Below are 16,458 nucleotides of genomic sequence, written 5' to 3'. Positions count from 1 at the left end.
TAAAGTTTCGAAAACAATTTTGAAACTACTTTGACAAATCAATAATTTTAAAGAAAAATATGTAGATAAGATCTATTTGATGCTCAATTGTGCATATAGATGTCTTAATAATTTTATTTTTGAAAAATTCTTCCAAATTTAATTGTTGTTTTACTACCACTTTGTAAGAGCTTTTACAGCGACCTTACAAGTAAGCAGGTTGTTCAGGCAGGTGGTATAAAATTTTAGTGGACGAGAACCAATAAATATCTGGAAGCAGTCCCTTCTAAATTAGAAGGAACTCCTAATATAGAAGGAACTTAACCACTTCTTGAAACTTAATTGTTGTTTTACTACCACATTGCAAAACCTTTTTCAACTACCGTATAAGTTAGAAGGTTGTTCTGGCGGGTGGTATAAAATTTTAGTAGATGAGAGCCAATGAATTTCTGGAAGCCTTCTAATTTAGAAGGAACTTAACCACTTCTTGAAACTTAACTGTTATTGTTTTACTACCACTTTGCAAAACCTTTTTCATTTACCGTATAAGTTAGATGGTTGTTCAGACTGGTGGTATAAAATTTTAGTAGACGAGAGTCAATGAATGTCTGGAAGCCTTCTAATTTAGAAGGAACTTAACCACTTCTTAAAACTTAACTGATATTGTTTTACTACCGCTTTGCAAAACCTTTTTCAACGATCGTACAAATTAGCAGGTTGTTTAGGCCGGTGGTATAAAATTTTAGTGGACGAGAGCCAATGATTGAACTGGAATGCCAGTCTATCACCCAGTCTTGCCCTTTTGTTAAACCACCCGTGGGTTTAAATAAAAACCTTTATTACGTTAAAACTGTCTTTAGCACGTTCACGCCGGGGTGACCCACCGGTGGGTCACGCTAGATTTTCTCGTCTTGGCAGCGTATCGAAGTAAAAACTGGTAACAATAAATTTCATTTTTTAGTTTTTTTCCGGCAATAATAAAAATCCATAACTACCAATTGTTTTTAACGGATGCAATTTTTATATTGAATTGCTTCTTTGACGTGATAAATTTCCTTACAGTGAATTGTTATTGTTGAGAATAGATTAACTCCACCCGAATATTATCTAATATTGAAATAGTTCTTCTGCCAGTATTTTCTCTTTTCCGGTACCAGTATTTTCACTTTTCCCGACGTGAACGTGTTAAAAATAAAAAAAAGTGTTGAGTGTTTGAATTAGATGATAAACATAACACTAAAATCTCTTCTTTTATAAAAGATTCTTCTGGATTAAATAAGTTACTCGTTGATTAAAAAAATTCCTGGCACCCTATCTCAGCGAGATTATCTAAGATCTTTTAGTTCAAAACGTTGAGATAGTTTACACAGCAGCTTTCGGATCTTTTTATCAGCAACCTTGAATTTTTATTTTCAACGGATTCACAGCTTTATAAAGAACGAAGAAAATTATTTTATCTGATAAAATAGTTACAACTTAATTGGTTTGACAAAAGAAATTAATTTAGATCTTAACGCTCTAGATTAAACTTTCATGAACTAGTAACCCGATTGAAACTTTTGAGGTTGTTTTTGATCACGCGTGATCTTGTTTATGTTGCGTCTCGTTGGTAGATAGCCAAAGAATTTTTTTCTTTTTACATGTCTGTGTAATTCAATTAAAATTGAAGATAACTCTTTATACCTTCGCATACAGAGTTTACTTAGAAAATAAAAACCAAACACGCTTACTAAGTATTCTTACACACTTCACTAAAAATCATTGCCATACTAAGAACGAAGTTTAATAAGGAAAAAGTGATGAAAAATAATTGAAGATCGTAAGTAAATTGATTAAAAATTGAAGATAAATTATTTTTGAGTATTAAAGTTTTTTGCATATTATATTTATCATTAAGTTACCTTCCGAATTATCATCCATTAAAATAATTAAACTTTTCGGAAACTGTGAAATGAAGAATAAAGAATTCGATAAATCATCATTGCATGAGCCTTAAGCCTAAATTTAACTGCAATAACATCAAAATTCTTTTTACACCTGTTATATCAGCTCATCTTAAATCTTGACACTCTTGTATCCTGTTTTATTCAAGTGAGTTCAAATTTCTTTGTCAATAATATTAGTTTCTTACGTCCTCCATTCTGCCTGATAATGCATCCTTCACTGAGTTGCCTTCTTTCGGCCACCATTGCTCTCCTCGGCTACCACAGTTTTTTCACTTTTATAATTTTTTTCCTTCCATTTTTTTTGTCGGCAATTTTTTATCTCATTTTTCTAATCTGCTTTGCTCCTTTTCAAATACTCGGCAACAGCAACTTTTCGTTCTATTGTTTTTCACCCTTACATTTTTTTTTTCATTTTTTTTTTTTTNGTTTCGACCACCGATATTTGATTTTTTTTTTTTTTTTTTTTTCGTTTCATTTCGTTGGGCCGTTCGTCTTTTCAAATCTGTTCTATTTTCATAACTTAGATTTCGGTTCGTCTTGACAATGGGAATTGTCAATGCGTTCGAGAAAGGTCTACTTTTTCTACCTTAATTTCTGAAGATGATGAAGAATTTACTTTGACAACTATTTGGAAGCTAGCTATTTTGATTGCATATTTTTATAGCATAAAAAGTAAAGCCTTGTGGCTCCATATTATAAGAATTTCAAAAAATTTTATGTGCTTGCGAATAGAATAAAACATTTTTAAAAATAAAATAAAAGACACCAATCGCATCAAAAAGTATTTATTCGAACAAAAAATATGTTCAAAAACATAAAAGTCGCCAGCCTACACGCAGACCTTGTCACTTTCTTATAACTCTGATATTAATCTAATCAATGCCTGAATTTGAAACCGAAAAAACAATTTAAAATGGAAAAATGAAATGGAAGCGACATATTAGTGAATTTGCGAACATCAGGTGTAAAACAAAATAGCAACATCCCAAAGGTATTCATGAAACACATTTTCAAATTTAAAAAACAATTTTTTTTCGTTTGTTTATATTATTTATTTATTTTATTTATCTGCTTATTTTCAAAGCTTTGTTTTTATCATTAAAAAAAGGTAAATTTAATGACCTGGTTGAAAAATATTAAGTTCTATTTATATAGATACACGGGAATTGTTTTAAATATGAAACTTTGCACTTTTTAAAAATATTCTTGATGCTATCTTTTAATAAATTCTTCAATCAGAAAGTGCACCTCATTGTTTTTTCTTTTGGAAAATTAGTGAAAACTGTTTATTGTAACTTTAAAAAATCTTTTTTTATTTAAAGCCTTCTTTTCCTCGTTAAAAAAATGTTTATTAAATGACTTCGTAGAAAAAATCCAGTTCTATGCATACAAAAGATTGTTAAATGTTTTAAATCTTTGTACTTTTTTTGGGAATCTTACTTAATGCTATCTCCCACTAAGTTTTTCAGCTCGAAGGTGCTATGTGAATCCTATCAAAATTTTTGAAAAAATGAAAAATCGCTATTAAGGAAGATAAATAAATAACAAAGCATTTACTTTAAAAGACTCGCAAACGATTTAAAGTGTAAATCGTTTGCGAGTCTTTTAAAGTGTAAATGGCATGGATTCAAACTGTAAACCTTTGGACACACTTGTTGGAATTAATTAAAAACTGGAAACTAAAGTGCTAATTAACTAACTTTTGTACTAAGTTGTTTTAAAACAATGTGTTTAAGGAGAGTATGTAATACTTTATTTTTATTTTAAAATGATGTAAATAAACTAAGAATGGAATCTTCTCTAGGCGTTTTATTTTTTCCTCGCGCGCTGTTTAAAAATAGATTATTGGCAAAATACGTGACAAAACAAAATCTTTTCGTAAACAAATGGAATAGACTTTTCTATGCACGAGAAATCGTTCGAACTTTTGATAAGAATCGATTGTTTTACATGATTTATACTAAACTTTATTTGACAAATTATTAACGTTGATCGATCGATTATAAACATTACGCAATTGATTTATACATATTTAAAAAAAACGAAAACAATAATATTTAAAAAAAATATTTCAACAAACAATTATCTGGAATCAAAAATAATAATTAATCAAAGTTCGTCTTAATTTAAATTTTATCTTAAAAGTAAACAAACGTTACATTTCCAGTGTCATCTTAATTCCAATGTCATCGATTTGTTTTCATTGGGTTTCAATTTCATTTTAATTTAAATTTCAGCATTTTAATTTAATTTTTATCAATTAAATTATATTTTTAGTTCAGATTTTTTATAAGACGGACGAAAAATTTCATATTGAAGGAAATAACCTTCGTGAATGACTATTTGCGAAAAACTGACTACTTTACGTAAGCAAGAAAACCATGAAAATTCGTCGTGAAATCTGTAAATTAAGCCTACATATCAAATTAGAGTATTTTGTCTGAAAATTCTCATTCTACAATAAAAAAAATGGGCGATCTCGTACAATAGTTTAAAATTGCACTGAAGGTAGGGGGTTGAGTTTAAATACATCTCTTGAAAGTATTTCTCACTTGTATTTTTAGATTTTTGAACCAATGAGCATTTCTTGAAATATTTGACCGTTATCATACTCTTTGGATACCCTGAATATATTGTATGATTTTTAAAATGATTTTGAATTGAATAAATTATTTCACTTTTAATTTTTTCCCTTGTCGCTCAGCAATAATAATTAATTCAAAATATAACTGAACCACTAAAAAGATCTTCCCAAAAAAACATAAAAATTGTCAAGTGCATAATCGTAATTCTTTAGTAAAAAATGGAAATTGGAAATAAAATATGTAATCTGCATTTAAAGAATTGATAGTGTAAAAAAACTTGATATTAATGCTTTAAAAAGTATTTTTAGTTTTTTTTTTACAATAAGATACTTTAAAATACTTGCACAAATTATTTAAGAAATATTTTCTGAAATTATTATTCAAATAATTTTTCAAATTTTTGCTCAAATTATAAAGGCTGATTTTGATTATCTGAAATAAAGATCAGTGGTATTTATTGTAATTCTTTGATCTGGAATTAAGATATTTATTATTTTTGAATCACGTTGAACAATAAATCATTGCTACTATTATTATAATTTGTTATTCTTGATTTTTCTTATGCTTTTTGCATACGAAAAATGAAGAAAAGCCAATTCTAAAGATAAAGGTTAAGAATTTGAAAAACTGATGGACTAAAATATTATAAAAAGTGAGTCTTTTGCTTTAGAATTTTTTGAAGTAATAAAATATTTTGTGGTAATAATTAACAATATTGGTCAAATTATTAAAATACTTTCTTGCTTAATTTCAAATTTAAAAAGGCATTAGATAAAAATTAATACCGTCATAAATCAGGAATTTTTCAAAAGGTGTTTGTAGATGTGTAGAAAATATCCGCCATTTCATAACAGAACCAGACCATTTGTATTACAATGATTGTACAATACAAGATTTAGAATAAAATTTCCAGTTGTGTCAATAATGCAGTAAATAAGAATTTTCTGAATAAGTCTATTTCTTAAAAACAAAATTAAGTAATGAAGCACGATTTTCTTTTAAACTAATTTCCTGTATAAATATAAAATAATAACTGTTTCGTGCAAATATGTATTGAATCAATGCTAAGTCGAATAGAGTTTTAATCTAGGTAACAGATCCTACCAGATCCGGAAAAATCTTAACAAGACTTGTGAATTCTTATTTTTGACTTATATCGTTTAACTATTGAAAAAAAATTACAATTATAATTTTGCTTAGATATCAAATTTTCAATGTAAACCCTATTCTCAATTTCTGTGTATAACCTTTATTTTATAATATTCTTCATATAGCGAATAAAATATCAATATTTTTAGTCAGTTTTGAGATCAAAATATCAGTTACTTTTATTTGTATCAGAAATGTATACATCAATTTACGTTTAAACTATAACTCCATTTTTTACAATAATTTATGCAAGAGCCATGGTGGCTCAGAGGATAGAGCCTTTGCCTTCCAATAAGCTGAGCCGGGTTCAAATCCCAGCGATGGCTGGTAGATACGAATTCCGCACATGGTTTACACCGACCACAGTGCTGACGTAAAATATCCTTAGTGGTTGACGGAACATGAGTGAGAATCCCCTTGCCGTCAGGCTAACCTTGGCAAGTTTTCGTGATTTTCCTCACCGTGTAACGCAAATGAGGGGAAATTCCATCAAAAAGTTTTCCACGAAGGTAAGATATCTCCCAATACTTCATCCAGAAGTTCCCTTGTCTTCTGGATTGGGTGCAAAATTACAAAGCTACTAATTGAACATCAGTAGTCGTAAACTCAAAATTTGGGTCGGTTTTTCAACGACGGTAATAAAAAAATAATTTATGTAGGCTTTTAATAAGATGATCTACAATATTAAACACTAAAATTAAATTAAATCAATCATTTTTATATCGTTCATAAATATCTAATTGCAGCATTCGCTTTTCGCAATTAATACTCAGTAACATTACAATCCAAAGAAAATACGCAAAATACGCGAAAAGTGTAATTTTTAACATGAAATAAAAATAATGTTAAATAACTACTATTTTTATAAATTTTAGCTTTTTCATGTATTTTATTCTAATTAATTTTAAAATAAATACCTTAAAATTAAATAAAATTTTAAATTTCGAAAACTTTAGAACATGTACTCAAATTTAATATTTCAATTTTAAAAATAATATTTCAATATTTATATTAAAATTTTACGAAATTTTTTAAATAAAGAAATAAAATTATAAATCTAGTTAAAAATGCTGAAAAATTAATACTTTGTACATAAAATATCAAAGATGTGTGTTGATGTTTTTGAATAAAACGAGAACAAATCAGAATTAAAAACAGAAAATCAATGAAAGTTAAATAAAATTAGTGATTAAATAAAATTTTAAAAAAATTAACTATCAAAATATATGTAATCAAAATGTTTAGAATATTCTTTTTGGTTTTAAAAATGTCAGTGGTTGCTGGAGCTATAAAGTTGGTGCAATCTATTTTTTCATTCTAATAGGAATTCAAACTTTTTCTTCAAATTATAGAAACTGTGCGAAACAAACATTATTTTAAAACATATATTACAGTATTTGAATTCTAATTAAAAAAAATCTACATTTCCAAAGAAAAAAATTTGTTTTCATTATAATCTTAAGTGGTTTTTAAAATATTAGTAGTAATAGTTTAAAAATAAAATAATTTTAAAATATCAAACGATTTTTTTATCACTTTTAAAGCAAACTATTTTTTTCCACATTCAGAGCAAACGATATTATAAAATCTTACCTCTTTAAAATAAAGATTAAAAAGAGCTGCACGTGAATTCTTGTCTGCTCTCTTGTGAACTGTTTAATTTGGGAATGATGATTTAAGCAAGAGATGATCGTTGTGTTCAGTGGGCCAAGATCACTAGCGATCACTTCATCCAACTCCGCCTCCTCTTCCTCCTCTTGCATCCTTCCGCTCTTCAACAAATCACTCAGTCGCATCTTTAGAATGATATGAACTTTCTGCTACGTTTCATTATTCACAACTTAGACATTCATGTTTATTTTTTTTATTTTCATTCATGAGTTAGAATAATCAAGTGGGGACATTTTAATCAACTTTATTGTGAAACAAGAGATGCCTTGTTTATTTTTCTTCAAAAATGGAATCTTAAGTTTCTCGAAATTGAAGGACTTTTACGTCAGAATGTAAATATTTGTAACTTGTTTGCATTATTTAAATTCGTGTTTGTCTGGTTAATAATACTCACTATTGTTTTATTTTTATGTTCTACTTTCGAATGTTTTGTAAAAAAGGAGAGAAGTTGGTGAATTTTATGAAGAATTTTTATTTTAAAGAATCATTAAATTCATTCTTAATATTCTTCTAAAAAAATAAATCCTTTAAGTTCTCAGAATCAAAGAAATTTTACGTTAGAATGCGACTTTTTAGAATTTTTGAACCTTGTATTTATCTCGGAGAAATGATATTTGCTATTATATTATTTTTAAGTTTTATTTTTAATTGCAAAACACCAACAAAAATTCTAGTTAACAAGATGAATTTTATAAACAACTTTAATTATAAAAACATTAAAGGAATTCTTAAATTAAAATTAATTCTTAAGAATATCAAAACTGAATTCTTAAGCTTCTCGAAATTGATGGCATTGTACATCAGAATCAAATTTGTAATTTTTTATCACTTTTTTTTAAGCTCGTGTTTGTCTGGGTAAATTATGCTTGAAATTATGTTCTTTTTAAGTTCCATTTTTAAATGTAGGGAAAAAAATTATATATAGTAAGCGTGATAAGCTTTAGAAACAATTTACCACGGGGGGAGGCGAGGCAGTCTGCCGCAAGAACCCTTTCTCTCTCTTAAATTTGTTTGTTTAATCTCGCTACTTTATTTTAATTTTCTCTCAGTAAATGTTACTGAACCCCAACTTTCACCATTCAATTGCACCTCAGCGATTTATTATACATTCGCACTCAGATGAATTAGAGCTCCTCACGGGGCTGACGCAGAGATAACTACCACTTATGAGTAGAAACAATTTTTATTGGAGATTCGTTACCAAAAAATAAATACAATTTCAATTGATTTATCGGATTTATTGGAGAACCATTAACCAAAAAAAAAAAAAAAAAAAAAAAAAAAAAAAAAAAAAAAAAAAAAAAAAANTTTTTTTTTTTTTTTTTTTTTTTTTTTTTTTTTTTTTTTTTTTTTTGAAAAATTCGAGTGAGCTTTGAGTACTCCTGAAATGGCAAAAGAAAGATTTTTCTTTGAAATGAAAAACAGTTTTTGATTTAAAAAATTCTCATTTGCGAACTTTTGCTCGCCTCAAAAAAACTTTTCTCAGTAGCAGCGAAATAACTATCGAAGTGATAATGTAGGTAATTACTTAATTCACCTTTCGCAAGGCTCCCGCGGGCCTTGAAAATTTTAAAAAAGTGGTAACGAAAACAAATGTCGATATTTTAAATTTTGTGTAACCATCACTAAAAATTATTTTCAAAAGAAAGCATATGTGCGTGAAAATTCTACCTTCTAAACCAGATAAAGTGATGCATTAAAATAAGAATTATCTTCTACTATTAACTTAAATTTACTATCACTACTAAAACTTTTCAAGGACCTTGGGTACCATGTTTCGTCTTCACGTAAAACACATTAAGATATCTATCTGGTTCTCTTTGCGTATGTTTAAACTTTTTAAGCGTATTGGTAGTTAACGTAAATCAAATTTATTAAAACAGATATCAAGCATGAATGCAAAAATGTTGCTACTACATTAAAAACAAGAATAAAATCTACTAAAAAATTAGGAATATTTGGCATTAACTTTAAGTGCTAAATTAAATTGCTGGATATTACTCATACTCATATGTGTTGGTTATCTTAGCATCAGCCCCGCTAGGGGCTCTAACTAATTCATCTGAGTGGAAATAAATAATAAATCGCCGAAGCGCAACTGAAAGGTGAAAGTTGGGGTTCAGTATCTTTTACTGAGAGAAAATTAAAATGAAGTAGTGAGATTGAACAAACAAGTTTGAGAGAGAGAAGAGGTTTTGTGACAGACTGCCTCGCCTCCCTTCGAGTTATTACCCCCGAGCTTCTCAGGTGCACAGTAGCCACATAGCCCCAGGGAAAAGGAGAAATACATAATAAATGTGCAAAATTATTTACAAGTATTTACAAGTATTTACAAAATTTACGGGAAAAAACTCCGTCGGATAGGAAAAAGGCGGTTGCCGGGCTATATTTTATGTTGTCTTTGATGAGCTCAAAATCAAAATTTTTAAAGTAATTGCACGTATGACAAGAGAGTGCATCTCTGAAGAAACTTGCACATAGTTCAGCTATGTGCTCATCTATTTTGTTGATTTTTAACTCTCGTCTTAGATCTTTCATTCTCATGGATCTAGGGGCTCCTGTGATATATCTGAGGAATTTATTTTGAGTAATCTCCAGTTTCTTTTTTTGACTAACAGTGGTTGTGCTCCATGCAGGGGCTGCGTAGCTGATGATCGGTCGAATACATTGGAGGGTTCGTTTTGTTTTGAGTGATAGTTTTGAATTATAGTTTAATTGCTGGATATTGGGGTTATCTCGGTGTTTGGTTCTCGGCGTCTGATATATATCTGATGGTAGTAAGAATATTTTCGTTTTATCCTTTATTGAATCCAACTATCTGTATACATTAATAGTAATGTGAATTGAACTGAATTTGTTAACTGGACAACTCTGTCCGCTTGCGGCACTTTTCTCATTCAACGTGATAATAAATGCAATGCGTAAAAAACAATTTGGTATTGTAAAAAATTTTATACTAGGAGAATTGCGGGAAAATTAATGTCATACACTATATCAAGTTAAATAATAAATAATGTAACTTGAACTGGAGTTGAGAATAAAGTGCCTGTTCGCGAAGCGGACAATTGACTTCTTCATCTCAGGTAATGCCCGTGAGCGTCTGTAATGATGTCGATGGAGAATAAATAATGTATTGTAATATAATGAGAATGATTTGATCAAAAAATTTATATGTTTTAACTGTTAATAAGTTGTGGTAGTCACTAATAGCTTAGTTCTCTTGAAGAAAAGATAGTAATGAAATATTTTATTGTCAGTACTTTATACTTTCAGCCAACCGGCGTGTGTAGGTTGTCAGGAAACTGGCCTTGCATCAGAAAGTTTCTAGATTCGAATCCGGGGCAAGGCATGGATGTTCTTTCGTTCTCTGTACTATCTGTCCTTACAGTGGGAGCAACGTTGCCCCACCTAATGTGGTGCCCCGGAAAGAGTGGCCGACAAATCTGCCGTTTAGATGCTTGTATGGCAAAGGTCATTCTCCAGGTGGGCACTGGAAAGAAAAACGAAACTTTATATTTTCTGAAAATTGATAACCCCGTTTTAAAGTTTCCTTGAACTTTGAATGACTTTTCAGAAGTTGTAATAAATATACATCAATGCTAAATTATCTTCTTAAGGTTCTACTTTAACATTTAGAAATCTAACAAAAGAAGAAATTGTAAAATAGATATTTAATCTTTGTTAAAACAATTATTGAAGATAGTTTCAATTGTAATAAAACTTCAATGCTTGTTTAATTTTCTTAACCATTTTTATTTTTTATTTTTAGATCCGTAAGAACCTTGATTTAAGCTGCCAAATTGTTGATAAGTTCACCACTTTAAAAGACTTACCAAGTCTGAAAAAATTTGCCCACAAAATGGAGCAAATCGCCATCTTTGCATAATCTATAATATGAATATAGTAGAAGAATGTTGGCATTTCTTTGTTAATTTTTTGAATGAAAGGAGATATTTGGACAACAATGTTAACACATTGCTTACCGGTCACGAGTTAACTCGTGTTTTCGTGGCCAAGCGTTGACGACCGGTCACGAGTTAACTCGTGTTCTCGTGGCCAAGCGTTGATGACCGGTCACGAGTCATAGCAATCTTATTACCAGTGATCTTGTGGTGACTATTTTAAAAAGTGATCACAATTTTCCTTACTTTTTAAGTTTTACTATTTAATTCTATACCAATTTATTATAACTTTACGAATATTTGCAAAACTTGTGGTGTACCATTACACGTAGATGATTGTTATACTTTTTATCATACGAAAAAGAAATATTAAGAGTTGAATAATAAGTAAAAAAATTTAAAATTTATTTATATAATTTTACTTCTACGCTTTCGAAAGAAATAGCCGGGCACATGGGGAAATTTTCAGAAAAGTTGCCGGTCTGCTATGCGTTAAATAGTAAAATGATCATTTTTTTCTATAACAGACAATCGCGCTGTTTTTAAAATAAAGTGAAGCATTTTGTTAAAAAAATAGATTTGCGCTTTAATTTTTTTTTTTTTTTTTNAAAAGTGCTGCACGTGAATTCTTGTCTGCTCTCTTGTGAACTGTTTAATTTAGGAATGATGATTTAAGCAAGAGATGATCGTTGTGTTCAGTGGGCCAAGATCACTAGCGATCACTTCATCCAACTCCGCCTCCTCTTCCTCCTCTTGCATCCTTCCGCTCTTCAACAAATCACTCAGTCGCATCTTTAGAATGATATGAACTTTCTGCTACGTTTCATTATTCACAACTTAGACATTCATGTTTATTTTTTTTATTTTCATTCATGAGTTAGAATAATCTAGTGGGGACATTTTAATCAACTTTATTGTGAAACAAGAGATGCCTTGTTTACTTTTCTTCAAAAATGAAATCTTAAGTTTCTCGAAATTGAAGGACTTTTACGTCAGAATGTAAATATTTGTAACTTGTTTGCATTATTTAAATTCGTGTTTGTCTGGTTAATAATACTACCTATTGTTTTATTTTTTTGTTCTACTTTTGAATGTTTTGTAAAAAATGAGAGAAGTTGGTGAATTTTATGAAGAATTTTTATTTTAAAGAATCATTAAATTCATTCTTAATATTCTTCTAAAAAAAATTCTTTAAGTTTTCAGAATCCTAGCTGGTTCTCTTTGCGTATGTTTAAATTTTGTAAGCGTAATGGTAGTTAACGTAAATCAAATCAAATTTATTGAAACAGATATCAAGCATGAATGCAAAAATGTTGCTACTACATTAAATACAAAAGTAAAATCTACTAGAAAATCACGAATATTTGGCATTAAGTTTAAGCGCTAAATTAAATTTGTTTGTATTTTGAGTTCAATAGTTTCAGTTCTTAAATATCTGATGGTAGTAAGAATATTTTCGTTTTATCCTTTATTGAAGTCAACTATCTGTATACGTTAATAGTAATGTGAATTGAACTGAATTTGTTAACTGGACAACTCTGACCTCTTGCGGCACTTTTCTCATTCAACGTGATAATAAAAGCAATGCGTAAAAAACAATTTGGTATTGTAAAAAATTTTATACTAGGAGAGTAGCGGGAAAATTAATGTCATACACTATATCAAGTTAAATAATGTAATATAATGAGAATTATTTGATCAAAAAATTTTAGGTTAATAGGTAGTGGTAGTCACTAACAGCTTAGTTCTCTTGAAGAAAACATAGTAATGAAATATTTTATTATCAGTACTTTATACTTTCAGCCAACCGGCCTGTGTAGGTTGTCAGGAAACTGGCCTTGCATCAAAAAGGTTGTAGGTTCGAATCCCGGGCAAGGCATGGATGTTCTTTCATGCTCTGTACTATCTGTCCTTACTGTGGGAGCAACGTTGCCCCACCTGATATTGTGTCCCGGAAAGAGTGGCCAACAAATCTGCCGTTTAGATGCCTGTGTGGCAAAGGTCATTCTCCAGGTGGGCACTGGAAAGAAAAACGAAACTTTATATTTTCTGAAAATTGATAACCCCATTTTAAAGTTTCCTCGAGCTTTAAATGACTTTTTAATAATTGTAATAAGTTTACATTAATGCTAGAATAAATTATCCTCTTAAGGTTCTACTTTAACGTTTAGAAATCTAAGAAAGGAAGAAATTTTAAAATAGATACCTACATATTCTTTGCTAAAACAATTACTAGAGATGGTTACAATTGCATACCTGCCAAGTCTTCCGAATTTTGCGGAAGATTTTATTTTCATATTTAAAGTGGTAGTAAATATATACTATTTTTTCTTTTATAAATTTAATTTTTAAATGATTTTGATCACCACTATTCTTACAAAAATTAAGCACATATATTAATATGCGTTACTATCATGGTTGTCAACTTAAGTTTCCTCAAATACGTACGTATTTTTTTGCTTAAAATTGAAGTTTTAATTCCATTTTAATAACACTGGGAAAAATTAAATGGAAAGGATTAAAAGTTGGCAGGTATGCAATTGTAATACAACTTCAATGCTTGTTTAATTTTCTTAACCATTTTTTTTAATTTTTAGATCCGTAAGAACCTTGATTTAAATTGTAAATAAGTTCACCACTTTAAAAGACTTACCAAGTCTGAAAAAATTTGCCGACAAAATGGAGCAAATCGCCATCTTTGCATAATCTATAGTATGAATATAGTAGAAGAATATTGGCATTTCTTTGTCAATTTTTTGAATGAAAAGAGATATTTGGACAACAATGTTAACACATTGCTGACCGGTCACGAGTTAACTCGTGTTTTCGTGGCCAAGCGTTGATGACCGGTCACGAGTCAAAGCAATCTTATTACCAGTGATCTTGTGGTGACTATTTTAAAAAGTGATCGCAGTTTTCCTTACTTTTTAAGTTTTACTATTTAATTCTATACCAATTTATTATAACTTTACGAATATTTGCAAAACTTGTGGTGTACCATTACACGTAGATGATTGTTGCACTTTTTATCACACGAAAAAGAAATATTAAGAGTTGAATAATAAATAAAAAAATTTAAAATTTATTTATGTAATTTTACTTCTACATCCGCTTTCAAAAGAAATAGCCGGGCAAATGGGGAAATTTTCAGAAAAGTTGCCGGTCTGCTATGCGTTAAATAGTAAAATGATCATTTTTTTTCTATGAAAGACAATCGCGTTGTTTTTAAAATAAAGTGAAGCATTTTGTTAAATAAATAGATTTGCGCTTTAATTTTTTTTTTTTGTATGAAACTGCAACTACTGTATGATTTGGCAGCATGTGCATGTTAGAATCCTTTTTAAAAGTATAAGTTAACACTCAAAGAAACGAAAAGAGACATCTTTTTCAATAACGCAAGTATGCAGATAAATGTAGATTTCGTAAACTTTTCAATGAAACGTTATTTTTCATAACACTTTATTTTTTATAACTCGTATTAACAATTAAATTTGCTTTTACCAAGACAGTTTTTTTCCTATTACTTACCATTTTAGCTTTAATGCAGATTAGTGTTTGGAATTCAGACCCAAATAAATATGCTTATTTTCGTAAACTAGATCATGTTTCCAAAATAAATCTTTATAAGAAAATACTTGTGCTTTCAACTTTTTCTTTTTCGAAAAAAAGGAATTTTTCCCTTTTTAAAAAATGATAGGCCATTCTTGACAATTTTTACCTGTTTGATTTCTAAATGGTGCATAAATGAAAGGCAGGTTTTACCCACGCGTTACATCGATTGAAAGGTATCCAATTGCCAATGACTTATAAAATGTTTTCCCAGCAAAAAGGTAATGTATTAATATGTATTTTAATAAATCAGAATTAAAAGATTTTGTTCACCCCTACTGATAATTTAAACAAAAACACAAAATGTCAGCTAAACAAATTTCCGTGTTCCTAAGTTTTGGTAAAAGTTTAATTAAAATTCATTATTTTTAAATATATGCTTTAGTTCACTGCTACTGGAAAATATTTCGCCGAAACCTCAAATGTTGGGGGTCTGGTGGTGTTTAGTGATAAATTTTTATTCTTTAATTCATTAATGCCCATCGAAAAAAAATGGAGTCTATATCAAACATATATACCAAGTAGATATTTTTTGCTATTACCTCATATATAAGTTTCAGAAAATAAGATTCCATCTTGATGATTTCAGATTCAAATATATAAATTTATATAACAAATATATTATGATGGGCAGAGTTATCTTGATGGCTTCAGATCCGAATGTATAAATTTATATAACAAATATATTATGATGGGCAGAGTTATCTTGATGGTTTCAGATCCAAATGTACAAATTTATATTGCAAATATATAATGATGGACAGAGTTATCTTGATGGTTTCAGATCGGAATGTATAAATTCATATTACAAATATATTATGATGAATAGAGTAATCTTGATGGTTTCCGATCCGAATGTATAAATTTATATTACAAATATATTATGAGGGATGGAGTTATCTTGATGGTTTCAGATTCATATATATAAATTTATGTCGCAAGTATATAATGATGGACAGAGTTATCTTGATAGTTTCTGATCCGAATGTATGAATTTATATTACAAATGTATAATAATGGACAGAGCTAGCTTGTTTATTTTAAATCCAAATGTACAAATTTATATTATAAATATATTATGATGGACAGAGTTATCTTGTTTATTTCAGTTCCAAATGTATAAATTTAGTTACAAATGTATCACGTTTTTGCAAAAAGCTGTCTTGTTTTTGCAAAATGAATCTTAACTATGAAACACTTGTGCAACCATTTTTTTTCTTTTTTAGAAAATAAACCATCCTTTTAATAGGACGTTAGGTTTATTCACTACTACGATTACTTACTACTATTTACTTATTATTACCAAATTAATGTAAATTAATGTAATTAATTTAATTTAAACATAGTTATTAACTCTAAAAATTTACAAATTTCCAAAGCTGTTGTCAAAAGAAATGACTATGGAAAAAAATTATCATCGGGAAATAAATGGATAAAGCGTATAACAAATATTTAAAATTAAAATTATCTTCATTTATGAGAAGATCAAAATATCGAAGAATACATAAGAAATGGAAGGTCAATCGAAAGTAGTTTTGCATAAGATAACTCCAAACAACTGACCTTAACAAAAGGTTTAAATGAAATAAATAGATTAACATTGTTCACTGTATCAAA

General features: G+C 29.0%; 1 protein-coding gene across 2 annotated transcripts in view; it reads right to left on the bottom strand.

The window, feature by feature from the left end:
* The window catches only part of LOC107439409 (organic cation transporter protein-like), a 52,137-nt gene extending 44,732 nt beyond the window's left edge, over positions 1–7,405 (bottom strand). The window contains exon 1 of one of the 2 annotated variants that reach the window (XM_016051997.3): positions 7,253–7,405. The gene's annotated coding sequence lies outside the window, so the exon portion shown is untranslated. The remainder of the gene's footprint in view (positions 1–7,252) is intronic. The other variant, XM_071185075.1, reaches the window with a different exon arrangement.
* Between the last annotated feature and the right edge of the window lie 9,053 nt (positions 7,406–16,458).

This window comes from Parasteatoda tepidariorum, chromosome 9 (assembly GCF_043381705.1).
Source record: "Parasteatoda tepidariorum isolate YZ-2023 chromosome 9, CAS_Ptep_4.0, whole genome shotgun sequence".
Lineage (NCBI taxonomy): Eukaryota > Metazoa > Arthropoda > Arachnida > Araneae > Theridiidae > Parasteatoda > Parasteatoda tepidariorum.
Note: the sequence above shows the minus strand (reverse complement) of the source record. Positions and strands in the feature narration are given on the sequence as shown.